The 12,943-nt window shown below is 40.3% G+C and overlaps 1 protein-coding gene across 4 annotated transcripts in view; it reads left to right on the forward strand.

Moving 5' to 3' along the window:
* Positions 1-12,943, forward strand: part of Prp40 (pre-mRNA processing factor 40) — an 874,860-nt gene that overhangs the window by 643,637 nt on the left and 218,280 nt on the right. The window lies entirely within an intron of this gene.

Here is a 12,943-nt window from a genome sequence, read left to right on the forward strand (position 1 = left end):
CTAAACTAAAACAGGCACAAATATTAAGGGCGACTTTATATCATGCGTTTCCTAAACACGCCAAAAAGCACGATAAAAAATGGCAACCAATGTTTTGTTTACGTTTATCTCTGATTATAATGAAGAAACAAACGCATTTACACATCTGTGTATAGGTTAGTTTCTGCATCGATTATATTGATTATTCAGTACAGTATGTTGATTTGGTTATTACTAATGTTTTACTTAATTTTTCTTAGGACTTCCAAATGAAATGTTTCTCTTTATGACGCCGCCTGAAACGACGGCGTCATAAAGTACGCTCAGTAAACAAACTAAGGAATTTAACGCGCATGATGAAAGTGATAAATAATGATATTTCAGTAAAAGCTTTAATAAAATATGTTATTACAAATATTATTTACCGTATCTATATAAAATCATACATACGTAGCAAAGCAGGAAAACAATCTACGAGAGAGAGAGAGAGAGAGAGAGAGAGAGAGAGAGAGAGAGAGAGAGAGAGAGTTGTTTTACATACGTAAATGTAAATTTTAAACAAAAAAAAAATAGCCCCATTTCATATAAAATAGATTACAAATATTTTACTTTATCATATTACAGTAGTCTGTATAATACTGTAAAGTTCAGTACAGTATGTTGTTGTTAAAGTCGTGGCGATGAAATTCTCAAGAAACAAAAACACGCCATTTGAGTACAACAGCTGATTCTCTCTCTCTCTCTCTCTCTCTCTCTCTCTCTCTCTCTCTCTCTCTCTCTCTCTCTCTCTCTCTTCGTGTTATACAATACTTACATTTAGATGAAGAAACTAAAATTAGTTTTCTTAGTGTCAATTAAATACGAAACGAAATAATTAGGCCGAGTCTACATCCATTTCAATCATAGCTAAAAATACGGCATCCGATTTCATCAGCAAACCACTATTTTTTGGGAAATATCATTTTATTCTAGAAAATTGCCACTCTTTAAATAGTTAATTGCACATTAAGAAAGCGTGTACTTTTGTTTTTAAATTTCGGGTTTGTTTTAAAAATCGAGTATTGTTGACTTCTTTTTTTTTTACTTTTGGCTGTGATTAGATCAGCTGTCATCTAGCTGCCGCTCTTGAGTGTGTACGAATACACTAACAAAGTATCATTTATACCATTTCTTAACTTATTCAAACCATCTACAGTATACAGTTGATATTACATAAGCACCAATGTGTTATAACCTATCAAATTTTTTTGTTTATTACATTTAATCTCTCTCTCTCTCTCTCTCTCTCTCTCTACCTCTCTCTCTCTCTCTACCTCTCTCTCTTTCTCTACCTATCTCCCCTCTCTCTCTCTCTCTCTCTCTCTCTCTCTCTCTCTCTCTCTCTCTCTCTCTCTCTCTCTCTCTGTGGGCTACTTTTCACTACCTCCCATTCCTTACCTCTCTCTATCTCTCTAACAAATGATATCTTTGTTGCTCCTCAAAGTTTCATTTATATTGAAAATCAATCACGATTCAATTGTCCTTACTTTCTCCAATCTCGCACCATCGGTCACATCGCGGTATTTTCGATATTTCTGGAAAATCCGCGATATATGTATATACATGGGTTATGAAAAAAATCCGCGAAGTGGTGAATCCGCGATGGTCGAACCGCGAAGTAGCGAGGGTTCACTGTAGTGTTTAACAGAAAGTTCAACAAAAAGTTCAACTTAAAACAGTCACGCACAGCACAGATTAAAGTTCACAATAACGTAGCAACATCTACACGGCGAGAGAGCGGCAAACAAAGTGGCTGCGAAAAGATGCTGCGGGTTGGAGAAGCCGTCAAAACACCAATCACAGGCTAGTTTACAAAACTTGGGTTCTGATTCGTCATCTATCAGCGCTTGAACCAATCACAATCCGTCTTATATGCTACGTAGTAGTTACCAATTCAAAGTACAAGGTACCCTATGTATACAGTACAGCTTTACATACGCTATTTTACGCTTGTTTTGTTGTAGGATATGTCTTTCTCTCTCTCTCTCTCTCTCTCTCTCTCTCTCTCTCTCTCTCTCTCTCTCTCTCTCTCTCTCTCTCTCTCTCTCTCATCACTGTTTTTGTTTCTTGTCCTATTGTGTGTTTTATTGGATCTCTCTCTCTCTCTCTCTCTCTCTCTCTCTCTCTCTCTCTCTCTCTCTCTCTCTCTCTCATCACTGTTTTTGTTTCATTTCTCATTCTATGTGTCTCAATCTCTCTCTCTCTCTCTCTCTCTCTCTCTCTCTCTCTCTCTCTCTCTCTCTCTCTCTCTCTCGTACGCTTATTCGAGATGTGATTTTTGCAACAAGAATATTATTGGATGCAGTACTACGTACGTATACATACAAAAGATTCATGGAAAAGATGCACATCCATTACATTTGTAGTACAGTAGTAGCCATCAGCAGCCTTACACCATTCTAATACGGTATGACTGCATCTGATTTGTATTTCATGTTCGATTTAATTTTACTGTACTACTGTACGTACTGTATACTGAATTATCGTATGATCACGTTCTCTTTTCGTGTTTTATTTCTTTCTGTACTGAATTATATGTCATATGTAATGCAATGAACCATCAGTAAGAGCAGATAATACTAATTACAGTATTAATGGAATTACAGGTAACGAAATATCGCATTTGGTGTCTTCATATATCGCGGTATTTTTGAAATTTCCGGAAAATCCGAGATACGTTTATATACAGTATATGGGTTATGAAAAAAATCCGCGGTGGTGAATCCGCGATGGTCGAACCGCGAAGTAGCGAGGGCTCACTGTATATATATATATATATATATATATATATATATATATATATATATATATATATATATATATATATATATATATATATATATATATATATATATATATTTGGGCTCAAGCCATGTCGTCATGATGGAAGTTCCTTAAAGTAGCTTCCTAAGGGATATATGTACTACAGTGATATTCCCAGAGAATTTTACCTTTAGGTATCCAGAATTCTAACTCCTGGCACGAATATCCTTAAAATTTCTCCAAAGGATATTGCATAATATCAGCGGACGCATTCTTGACGCGCCTCCATAGCAATCTGCATCCCAAACAGCGTTTTGGCTTCGAGGAGGATGTGGCTAAAGGGAGCCGCCCAAAGGCTCTCCTCGCTCTCGTAATACTATTGGGAATACGACGGCGGACATTCCTTTTTTTGTAGCTATCTCGCTCGGTGATATTTCCTGATGAACTAACTTTTCGATCGTTTTACAGGATTATTATTAAGCTTTCTCAATCTTCTTCCGCCTCTGGAAAGTTGAGTATCGGGTCTTTACTATGAGTATATATTAGTTCCTGTTTCACAATGAAATTAGAGTATTTTATTGTGTTTAAGAGCTAGGCCAGTTACTGGAGGCGCCATGGCGCCGTCGTTTGTTAGGCATGTGTTATTTAGATAGCAGAACGACTTCCAGTTTTTAATAGCTTTATTTAATTGTTTTAATTATTTAGCTATTTAGGCAATTACTCTTGTAAAGTTTCGATAATGTGCATAATTTTTGTTTCCCCCTTTTCTCTGTCGATCGTATAGTTAGAGTTTCGGTGATTTAGGTAACCAAGATCTCGTATAGCCTAGGTAATCTTACCTAGACGTTTTACTATACGTTCAGACTTTCCCCGGTTACCCTCGTGTATTGTTTTCATTCAGTGAAGACTGATACTTCCTAGAATGTTATGAAACATTACATGTCGCTTCGGAGACTTAAGGGTAATCTCTTTCCCTCTGAGTGTAGCCTCAGGCTACAACCCTAATATCTGTGCCTTTAATTTTATTCAGACGTGGCTAACTTAGGGTTTGTCCTCCCGTTGGTTGTGGTATACCATCGGGTTTTAGGATTTAGTCAGAATCTCAGAGTATTTAGTCTTATGTCGGCGACCTGCCGGCAGGGCGAATGGGTTGTAGGATACCATCATTCCCCTGCTGGCTAGGTGGCCGGCAATGGAGGTTAGCCCTTATTAGCCGCACTTGAAGTTATGGTAGGATACCATCTTCTCCTTGCAACTAAAAGACTAGTCCTATGCCACAGTACTCTGGGCTGAAGAGTAATTTTCTTTAGCCTAGGATACGTGGCACTGGAACTCTGTTTCTTCTTTGTTGAGAGGAGGCGGCAGTCCCGCCTTCCCCTTAACTGTGTCGGCAATCTCTGGGTTGGAGATCTGAGTCTCTCCTGTTCCCTGGGATTCTGCCGATACCGAAACAGAGTTTCTTTTACAGGTGGTAGGATTGACAATTTTTGCCAGTTCCTTTCACACTCGTTACAGGACCCTGTTCCCTACCCCTCTGTGCTCTTTTGATGGCTGAGCCATTGTCTTTCTTTAGGCCAGCATCTTGCAACCTTCCTTTGCTGGTAGGTTGCCGGAGCCAGCCAGACTCTCTCTCGAGCCATGTCTTTGGCTGACGACAGAGCATACTGCCGCCAACCACATCATCTGTCGGCAATTGCTGGCCTAGCCGGCAGCCAAGATGGCTGCCGGCGACCATGAAGGCCGTGAGAGGGAAGTCCCTTCTGTTCCCAAGGTTCTTCAGTCCTCCCTTGGACTGCTGCTACAGGTCCTGTGGCCGGGGTACTGCCGGCCAGGCCGGCACAGATAGTGCTGACTCAGTTGGCAGCACGCCGACTGTACTGGTACTGCTGGACTTGCCGGCCGGCAGTGTATCGGCGGTACCTTGTCGGCAATAGTACTGTAGCTGCATGGAAGCCTGAATGGTACATTCTCCCCTTCTATTAGAACCTTCTCTCTGGAAAAAGGCAGTCAAATTAGACTTTTACATCCTTAATTACTGTATACATTCACAGTAAGGAGTAGCCTTTTTTTTCCATGCTCTCTCTCTCTCTCTTTCTCTCTAGCTAGCATGCCGGGTATGCCGGCAAGACCTAGCTATACCGGCAAGACCTAGCTATGCCGGCTGAACTACTGTATATTTCATACAGGTAGCCAGTATATCTGCATTATATAATATACTGCAGATAGAAAACTACTATATAGTTTACACTAGTAGTTATTTCCAATATATTTTGGATATCCAACAAAGGCATTTGCTGAGCCCAATCCTATATTGAATGAATATGATTTCTTTAATATCCTGATTAGAAATCAGTTTTAGTATTACCCTACAATATTAAACACTTCAAGGCAGGAGTAATACACTCCTACCCCTTAAAGGGTGGAGCCTTTTTCCTTGAGTCTCCCTGATCAGGAAACTCTATATTTTAATATAGTAGGAAGACTATAGCAAATAGGCTGAGTGGGATATACAAATATATGTCTTTATTTTCCTAGTCCAGCTCGCTTCATGGTAGAAGGACCATACTGTCATATGCTACTACGAAGGCAGCATAATGACTAGACTACAATACATGATGTACAGTAGCCAATAAATTGCAATATAGACTTACTGCAATTAGAAAACTACAGTACCATGATACAGTAGTATTTTCTGACATACCTTGGGTACCCTTGTACGAGCATTCTGCTGGTACCGTTTCATATATTGAATGAATAGTTTTTTTTTCAATATTTTGATCGAGAATCAGTCATCCTGACCCCTCAGTATTAACATTATTTTGGGACAATGATTTGATACTTCTCTACCCCTAGGGGTCAGAGTCCTTCTACTTGGAGTTACTCTATAGAGAAATCTCCATGTAGTTAATACTGAGGGCAGGCAACAGCATTTGCTCACAGGGGTACACAAGTATGTATCTCCTATTATCCCTTTGTAGCGTAACTATCCTAAGCTACTATATTGTAAAGGACATTTGCATGTTGATTGTCAAGGAGATAATCCATTGTATACTCATTTGGTTTTCCTTTCTTTACAGGAGGAACACCAGATACCTTGTGCTGCAGTCCTCTGCAAGGCCAAGAGTAAGTATTTTTACGGTCATAATACTTGCAGGTTTCATGCCCCCTGCAATATTATTTCCGGATCCATACATTATTGGAACCCACAGGTTTGCAATATACAGTGATACCCCTGGATACAAAAGTTTCTGCTTACGAAAAATTCAGGGTACGAAAAGCAATACAAAGATTTTTATGCCCCAGTATACGAAAAAATTTTCAGAATACGAAAAGCTTCCGAGATCCCAACTCGTCGCCGAGAGTACAATACCCTTTTTTTCAGGGTATCAACCCTTAATTTAGGTGTACAAGTAACAATACACCTTCACTGATCCAAATGCTTTACATACAGTACCGTAACTTTTATACAGTAGTAAAGAACACGGACCGTTTTCTTAGGGCTTGGAGGGGATAACTAGGCTATAACTACATTATTGAATAATCTCATGGTGGTTTCTGGAATGGATTAGGCTGTTTTTAACAGTTGGGTTAATTATTGAATGATAGAAATGGCTGCATTGCAAGTTTATTACTAAAGTTTAGCGTGTTTAAGAAAGAAAAGGTGTCTTTTCGTAAGGCTTGGAACGGATTAGGCTATTTACATGTAAAACGCGACTCAGGATACGAAAAAAATCAGCATACGAAACCTGAACGGATTACTTTCGTATGCTGAGGCATCACTGTATGTCGGACATTAATGTCCGAAGGTTTTGAAAATCCCAAGTCTACAGAGACTAGGGATACAGCTCAATATAAATTACGCAACTAGGTGAGAGGCTTTCAAAAGATCTCTCCGGGACCTTTCCTACCTAATGATGGGATGCATAAGCTACTATTTCTGGAAGCAAGTGAGGAAACAGTAATGCCTCAGGAGCTAACTACATCCCCTGACGGCTAGAAAACCTTTGGGATTAAGGGCAAGAAATGCCCCAAGGTAGAAGAGGAAAATGTTGTGTCGGAATTTCCTCCGCCTGTGCCGGCTTTAGAGCCATCGATGTCGACATCTTCGTCTTCTACCCCTAATTTGGATAATGTGGTACAATTATGTATCCAACTGAAGAATCAAATAGAGAGCTTTCGTAGACAAAACGAAAAGCAGGAAGTAAAACACAAGATAGATCCTCGTAAAGTTTCTCTTGTCGCTTCTCAAGGGTCAGTCAAACAACCCATGAATCAAGACCTACCAACATGCTCCATAACCAATCCCTGGAGGTCCGCGGAGCAGATTCTGATTTCAAATGGCAATCTCTGCATCTCAGAGAAAATAGGTGCTGTTCCTTTGGACAAAATACAATTTTGGCCAAGCTTTGATGCTTTCCCTAATTGTTGGGTTCGACTGAAGTACGAACCAGTCAAGAAAAGGAACGGAACCAAAGGAGGTCTTGATTCTCGACCATTATAAGGCACAGACTATCCTTTCTGGTAGTCTAAGAAAGGCGGGTTATTCAGAGTCGAAGGTATTCTCACTGAATAACGGACACCCTTCCTTTCTTGCTCCTACTTCACTCTCATTCCCCTTTATGGGGAAGGCATTTACTTCTGTTGCCAAAGCGGTAGAGGCGGGTAAGCCATGTCCCACACTCGATGAGTGCAAGCCTTTGTCACCAGCTTTTCCCGGACAGGAAAAGGATTGGAAGGAAGTCCATTTGACATTTTCAGTAGGAAAATTAGACAAGGACGTCGTAAGTCGACAATTCAAGGTATGTCTCCCTAAATTGTCTGAGTTGCTCTTGTGTAATGAACAGGAGTCAAAGGAGAATCTTGCAACATCCATTTCTCTACAAAACTACATAGAGTTGTGTTTAACCTATGAGAGTACCCCAGACATGCTCATGGTCATAGCCAAAATGCATATGGCTATCTTGGTGAAGGACCTTTATGCCTTTATGAAGGCTAGGAGAGCATGTAGAGAGTTCGTGTTCGCTGATGCAACAGTAAAACACAAAACAAGGAAGCTAATATCTTCCAACATCTGGGGTAAAGACCTCTTCCCACACTAGGTCACTAAGGAAGTAATTAAGAACGCCACCATGGAGAACATAGGTCTTCTCCAAAAAATGGGGCATTCCTTCAAAGAGAAAATCATCTGTGGTTGTGGGTCCCCAACCTAAAAAGAAGATGGGAAATGCTGGAAATATCCGGGCTGCTCAACAACATCCCACTATTCCAGTGACCACGATGCTACAAGCAGATGGTCAAAAGTCTAAGCCTACTGACTACTTGAAGCATAAAGACGCTACGGCTAGGAGGAACTTTCCCTCAGGATCGCAGGACCTTCGATCCTTCGGTCCAAAGCCTATTCAAGATGAGCCATTGATGGAAAACAGAAATGTCCCTACAATCATTTCCTTACCTTCTCCTACTGTTCAAAACCCTCCTGGAGGAGTATACTTGAGAGCTATAGAGCATACAGGTAGTAAGAAAACTTTAGCTCATCGAGTTCCAGGGAAGGCTGCTTCGTGTTCACGAAAAGGACTCAAGATATCAATGAGCCATTCTGAACTTGTTGCCACTCAAGTTCATAAAACACAGCAAGTTCTGAATGTTAATCCTTCTGAACATATGGACCTTGTTCCAATTAAGGGTGTTCGTAGTCTTGTCAGACCTGAAAGGTGTCCTTTGGAACCTTCCAGTCAACCACCTCCCTTCCTCCTATCTAGAATTCATGTTACAGAGAATAACATTCATCCTAAGGAAGATACATGTTAGACTCACAGTTGTAAATATCTTCAAAGGATTGACGAACTTAGTCACGTCAAATTCAAGCCTAGAAATAGTTCAGGTATTAATATACCAGATCAAGAGGCTGGAGTGGGCAACACCCGAAGTGTCCGGCAATGTGCATTCAAAGAGATGACCCGGTTCCTGGGACATCACGGATGCAAGACAGGCTTCTAGAAGTCTCGACTTTCTCCAGCTCAGGGGTTTCGATGTTTAAAAAACCATCGAAGCCCTCAGTCACATCAGCTCTCCTCTCCTTTGGAAATATAAAAGGAGCTCGTGAGGTCTGTCAAGAGACTCGGGTATTCAGTCAGAATACCAAAACGGCAACAGGAAAAAGCGCTAATCTTTCCCCAGTTCGCTATAGTGACAGACCTGGTGCTAAGGGCACACCGGAAAGATGCGTTAAGAGCTTGGAGAAAACACGCATCAAACGCTTGAAGAGATAAAAAAAGACTGAGATTGGTCCCTCTTTAATCGCTTCTCTAACAGAAATTAGAGCACGAAAGTCCCAAGACTCTGCTGGTCCTTTCATGGGTGGGGAAGCCCCCTCAACACAGATCAGGCTCCCTATGACTAATCTGGGACACCGAAGCGATAATAAGACGTCACATTCGAAAGTCTCATTCAGTCTTGGTGAAGTTACCCATCCCTCTCTTGAAGGGACGGCACCTACCAGCAGTTCATTTACAACTGATCCATGATGTGACGGTGGATACTCTATTTCGATACAAACCGATAGAGTTGGAATGGTCCATGGGCGCAGACATATTCCCTCCCAGATGGGAAAAAGTCCCAGAACTGCAATTCGACGAGCGTTCAAGAAACTACCTTGCTATATAGCCCCATACGAGGATCCTCTAGTGGGGCGAGGATCCTCTAGTGGGGCTGATAGACTAGATGAGGCTGGTCCTAGCTCTGACCCTAGGTATATTTCCGAAGATTCAGAAATTAACTCCCTTCGTTTTATCACAGAGAACCAAAACCCTTCATTTCATGATTTTCTCGCTCTAGCGGTTAGAAAAAGGTTTGGGATCTCAAAAGGCAATATAGAATTCTTAGAAGAATACAAGGCCAAGTCAACTAGAAGACAATATGAGTCTTCCTGGAAAAAGTGGGTTGCGTTTGTCAGAGTAAAAGGACCGAAAGAAATTTCAATGAACTTCTGTCTGTCCTTCTTTGTCCACCTTCATAGCCAAGGTCTGGCAGCCAATACGATAAGTACGTGCAAGTCAGCCTTGACTAGGCCTCTCCTATATGCCTTTCAAGTGGATCTGGCGAATGAAATCTTTAATAAGATTCCAAAGGCATGTGCTAGGCTTAAGCCCGCGGTACCACCAAAGCCCATCTCTTGGTCTTTGGACAAGGTCTTACATTATGCCTCATCTGTGAACAATGAAGATTGTTCTCTTAAGGATCTGACCCAAAAGGTTATTTTTCTGTTCGCTATCACCTCCGGGGCTAGAGTTAGTGAAATAGTGGCCCTATCCAGAGATGAGGGTCACATTCAGTTCACGGAAGTGAGAGAACTGAATCTATTTCCTGATCCATCCTTTCTCGCTAAAAACGAGCTACCCACTAAGAGGTGGGGTCCCTGGAGAATCTGCCCTCTGAAGGAAGATGTCTCTCTATGTCCTGTAGAGTGTCTAAAGGTCTATCTTCGTAGAACTTCAGACTTCAGGGGAGGACAGCTCTTTAAAGGAGAAACTTCTGGATCAAATTTATCCCTAAAACAACTAAAGGCGAAGCTCACCTACTTTATTCGTAGATCGGATCTGGACAGTACTCCCGCGGGTCATGATCCGAGAAAGATTGCTTCATCACTGAACTTCTTTCAGTGTATGGACTTTGAGCGCCTTCGTTCATACACCGGATGGAAATCATCTAGAGTGTTTTACAAACACTATGCAAAACAAGTGCATGAACTGAAACACTTCGTAGTGGCGGCAGGTAGTGTATTAAAACCTGCCCCCTAATTACTGTAGTAAACAGTTTTTGGTTTGGGACCTCACATGTCCTCGCACATGTAACAGATGAGAATCATCTAGAGTGTTCTACATACACTATGCTAGACAAATCCATGATCTGAAGCAATATGTGGTGATACCAGGTAGAATATTTAACCTGCCATCTAATTCTTCGATGAACTGCTAATTGACTGGGACTGTCAATTAAAGGGAGAATAGGTCACCCTTCTTAGGTGTGACTTCTTTTAATTAAGTGTTACCATGATAACACTGGCTCTGTTCAAAATCCCAGGTGTGGAATTATACAGATAGCACTAGTGCCGGTGTACGAAGTATACAGTGCAGATAGAAGTAACCAGTACAGGAATTATGAAGAGAAATTGTTTTATAATTTTCTTCACTCTGAGAGTGACACTCACTCATTTCTTCCTTCAAGAAGGAAATATAGTCTTTGTACTTGTTAAAGGTATAATCCCATTGTCATACTACATTCGTTTTACTGAACATCTTTTAGTCATTTATTAGTAATAAATGTCTATTAGAATGTAGTGTGTCCACCTTTGCCAGACAATTGTATGTATACATGCCAGAGTTCTTCAACTTACCAAAGTAAGTATCCCTCATATATTTGTATGCATCAAATAATAGATATAAGAGACACTGATGTTATTTTAGCAAATATACAACTATGAGACTATTTGTATATTCAGTGTGTACTCATGTTTGGTCAAACTATGTATGTTAACCTCAAGATCCCTTTTCTACTGTCTAGAATGATCTTCCCTGTAGGAGGCAGGAAGCACTAACATTGGTTATGATTAGTGATGGTGACGAATAACGGTAACGTCCCTTGTGTCATGTGGTCCAGATACACTAATGCTCTGGTATGCTTCCATCGCGACGACATGGCTTGAGCACAAAAAACGGATTTTGAGCGAAGCGAAAAATCTATTTTTGGGTGAGATGGCCATGTCGTCCTGATGGACCCACCCATCTCTTCTAAAAGAAAAGATCTTCACAGTATCCCTCCCGTGGTACTGTATCTGTAACACCACGCTCAATGCTACAAGGAATGTCTGCCGTCGTGGGAATGGCGCTGTTGTATTCCCAATAGTATTATGAGAGCGGGGAGAGCCTTTGGACAGCTCTCTTTTGCCACATCCTCCTCGAAGCCAAAACGCTGTTTGGGGTGCAGATTGATATGGAGGCGTGTCAAGAATTCGTCCGCTGATATTATGCGATATCCTTTGGAGAAATTTTAAGGATATTCGCGCCAGGAGTTAGAATTCTGGATACCTAAAGGTAAAATTCTCTGGGAATATCACTGTAGTACATATATCCCTTAGGAAGCTACTTTAAGGAACTTCCATCAGGACGACATGGCCATCTCACCCAAAAATAGATTTTTCGCTTCGCTCAAAATCTGTTATATATATATGTGTGTATATATATGTATTTATATATATATTTATATAGTATATACAGTATATATATATATATATATATATATATATATATATATATATATATATATATATATATATATATATATATATATATATATATATATATATATATATATATATATATATATATATATATATATAGTTTATACGGTATATATATTCTGTGTATAATGTATATATATACTGTATATAATGTCGTGCTTGCTAGGGCAATGTCACTGTCCCTTTCCTCTGCCATTCATGAGTGACCTTTAAGCCTTTAAACATTTCAGGCAGCATGACATTGTAATATTGTATTCCATCATAGATTGTACTTATTCAGGTCAAATTGGTTGGCTGGTATGAGGTATAACAAATCTGAGTTGCCCTTGTTCTTCTAAAAGTTTGATGGATGAGGTAGTTATTGTTCTGTCTGTATCTAGAATGAGAATAGTCATTGCATAGCTCAACCTGGTATTTATATAGGTGGCATCCATATACACAATGTCGTAACACATGTCGTTATGTGAATTACCTAGTAACTAAGTACAGTGACATGATTCTTGACTCTGCACTGGGCCATCCTATCCAACCAAAAAATGTGGGTGTGGCCTTATCAGTGGCATGCTTTGCTTTAGTATTACGTACATAAGTAAGTTCATCTTGATTAGCGCTAGTAGCTTGTAACGGTTAATGTCGTAATACATCATGGTGTAGTAATCAGGTGATATTTTGTTCGTTTTGGGTCACATGGGATGCAACTGTCCACAATGTTTGCCAGAATTGGGTGTTGCGACATGGGAGGCCTTGAATTGCTAATGTGTGACTGACATAATGATTGGTTTCAACCTCAAGAACTGAATGCAAAGGGGACTTTTATATATCATTATCATTGACTAGTTAGAAAATTGAAATTTTGCAAGGACATAG

Source organism: Palaemon carinicauda, chromosome 5 (assembly GCF_036898095.1).
Source record: "Palaemon carinicauda isolate YSFRI2023 chromosome 5, ASM3689809v2, whole genome shotgun sequence".
Taxonomy (NCBI): domain Eukaryota; kingdom Metazoa; phylum Arthropoda; class Malacostraca; order Decapoda; family Palaemonidae; genus Palaemon; species Palaemon carinicauda.